This window comes from Megalobrama amblycephala, linkage group LG11, assembly GCF_018812025.1.
Source record: "Megalobrama amblycephala isolate DHTTF-2021 linkage group LG11, ASM1881202v1, whole genome shotgun sequence".
Taxonomy (NCBI): domain Eukaryota; kingdom Metazoa; phylum Chordata; class Actinopteri; order Cypriniformes; family Xenocyprididae; genus Megalobrama; species Megalobrama amblycephala.
The window spans coordinates 17,250,630-17,253,440 of record NC_063054.1 but is presented as its reverse complement, the minus strand read 5'-3'; the positions used below and the strand labels follow the sequence as shown (position 1 = coordinate 17,253,440).

General features: G+C 35.8%; 1 long non-coding RNA gene across 1 annotated transcript; it reads left to right on the top strand.

The window, feature by feature from the left end:
- The first annotated feature begins 1,193 nt into the window (after window positions 1–1,193).
- LOC125279038 lies at window positions 1,194–2,810 on the top strand. Its single transcript, XR_007187300.1, has 4 exons — window positions 1,194–1,471; window positions 1,741–1,823; window positions 2,324–2,391; window positions 2,750–2,810. It is a non-coding gene; the product is annotated as an uncharacterized LOC125279038 (long non-coding RNA).
- Window position 2,811: the final 1 nt, after the last annotated feature.

Below are 2,811 nucleotides of genomic sequence, written 5' to 3'. Positions count from 1 at the left end.
TCATTTTATGAGTCTTTCGGGTTTTGAGTCGTTCCTTAATCACGTGACAGACCCATACGCTACCAATGCATTCTGAGCCGGAAAGAGAATTGATTAGTTCTTTTTATGAGTCTTTCGGGTTTTTGAGTCGTTCCTTAATCACGTGACAGACCCATACACTAAGCCAATGCATTCTGAGCCGGAAAGAGAATTGATTAGTTCTCTTCATGAGTCTTTCGGGTTTTGAGTCGTTCCTTAATCACGTGACATACCCATACACTATGCTGTGTGACCCAAGCACATTATATTTATTAGTAAATAACGTTAACTCTCCAGTTTTGTTTGAGTTTGTGTTACAACTGTTAAAGCTGAAGTTATCATAACCTTGATGTTTTAAACTAACATTAATAATTCAAATTCAAAATGTTATTTGCTTTTAATTTATGTCATTATGTCCTTTTTGAGCAATCTTCTTATATTAGACCAATATGTCAAGTCTGCCTAGGAAAAGCAATTATTATAACAGCAAACTCAAAATTGGAGTAAAAATGAACAAACTAGGCTATAAATACTTTGTATTGTAGGCTTGGATTATTATATTATTATATAGCCTAGTGTTTATTTACAGATAGACAGTCAAAAAGATAAATTAATCAATATTTTATTTATAACAGGGCTTTATTTATTTATAACAACACACCACAGATCCTCAGTAACAAAAACAGTGACAGAAATGTCAGAAATAGTGTATGGGTCTGTCACGTGTTTAAGGAACTACTCAAAAACCCGAAAGACTCATGAAGAGAACTAATCAATTCTCTTTCCGGCTCAGAATGCATTGGCTTAGTGTATGGGTCTGTCACGTGTTTAAGGAACGACTCAAAAACCCGAAAGACTCATGAAATGAACTAATCAATTCTCTTACCGGCTCAGACTGCATTGGTTTAGCATGGGACTGCCTGTCACGTCATTAAGGAAGGACTTAAACCCGAAGACTTGTCAGAGAAGAGGTGAGGTGAGCTTAATCAGCTTGTCATAAACTGAAGACCCAGGTAATGAATTAATCATTTCTGAATCTTATAGCATTGTAGTTTTGTATTGTTTGTAGTGGGATCAACGTTTGCATAAGTAGTAGATGTGTTGGGGAAGTACACGTAACATTTTAATTACATTTTGCTAAAATGAACGAAATGAACGAAATGACTCGAAAAAAGATTCGTTCATTTTGTTGAACGAGACTCAAAAGTCCGAGTCAGTAAAATGATCCGAACTTCCCATCACTAGTTCTCTCTGTCCTCCCCTTTCCCCATACACACAGGAGAGTTTTTCCCCACCCACATCCTGCTTCTAATTGGCCCTTCGCAAAGACCCGCCCCCCTTAGTTACTGTTGCTTTGTCCGACAAGCGTGGCGCTGTCACGTCACACGCAGTGAAAAATACATCGTGGAGCAAAGAGGATACTGGCAACACGTCGACAGACAAGACAGAGCAGGTTACTTACGATATTAAACAACGTCCCAGCTTTCAAACTGTGTAGTTATTAAAGAAATTCAAACAATAAAATCCGTTTTGTGGCTCTTTAATGTGTCGTGACCATGGTCGTGACGGATTGCTAGCGCCTCAGCTCAAGAGGCTCCTAAACCGATCATCTCTTCCTACTAGTCCATTTATAGAGTCAAATAAACATGAATGAACATGAGAATTGAATGTTGTTTCAAACGCGGAAAGAAAAAGTCGCTTGTTTTGGGCTTGTTTTCACAGGCCTGGTTGCTTATTTGTCTCGCGAGATCTGGCAACACTGATGACTACAGATGAGACGTTATGTACTACAAATGAAGAAGCAAGTAAGTATCTTGATATATGCTCTCTTTATTTTTATTTTTTCACCGTAACATAGCAGTTCTTTTTGCCATTAAGAGTGTAACTTGTTTAGTTTAATCGCAATATGGAGGTGAATTAATCATGTTTACTATAATTTATTTATGATTGCATTATAATAATTTCTTATATATGAATGTGATCGCGTGTGTGGGCGTGTTCAAAGAATTTGGTTGCTGAAAATATTTTAATTGAACTCTGACTTTTTAAATCATTTTAAATGACTTAAGGTTAAATTTGCAGAACTAAATTCAAAGATCTGATCTTGTAACATTCAAAGACATTTACATTTAATCCATCTAATCGCTATTATAACCACCAGTAATGTTCAATATATTACCCCCTCTAGAAATACTGCTTATAATCTATTTTTCTTTTTGCATTTGAAAAGTGAGGTGTTCAATTACTGTTTGTGTTTGTAATATGTAATATTTTGTGCTTATTTAGTTATATATTCATTTTGTAGGATCAGTACAGATCTGTCAATGGAGATACAGTGCAAGCTGTGTGGAATCAAAGACCCGTATTGATGAGGTGATGTTACAAGTTTTGCCATTAATTCTGCCATTAATTCAGCCAGCACACCCTGATCACACATTACAAGCTAAACACTGCCATCAACTATCCTTATAGCTTTTAAATGCTTTGAATCTTTTCTATTTGCAAGTAATAAATTCTCACCTGTGCACTTACAAATCCCCATCTCATCATTATATATTTATAATGATATTATATCATTATTTTCAAAGCAAAACGCATTCTGTGTGAACGCCCGCTCAATTTGCTTGGGTCTTGGGTTATTTATCTATATTTGTGTAATTGATAAAGTTATGTTTAATTCCCTGTAAAGTAGGAATAATAACATTTATAAAAATGTTCTCTATGTTTAAAGGCCAGTGTCAGTGAAGATGGTGTGGTCACTGGAATCCTGGTGTTTGTGGGAAATGTGAAGGA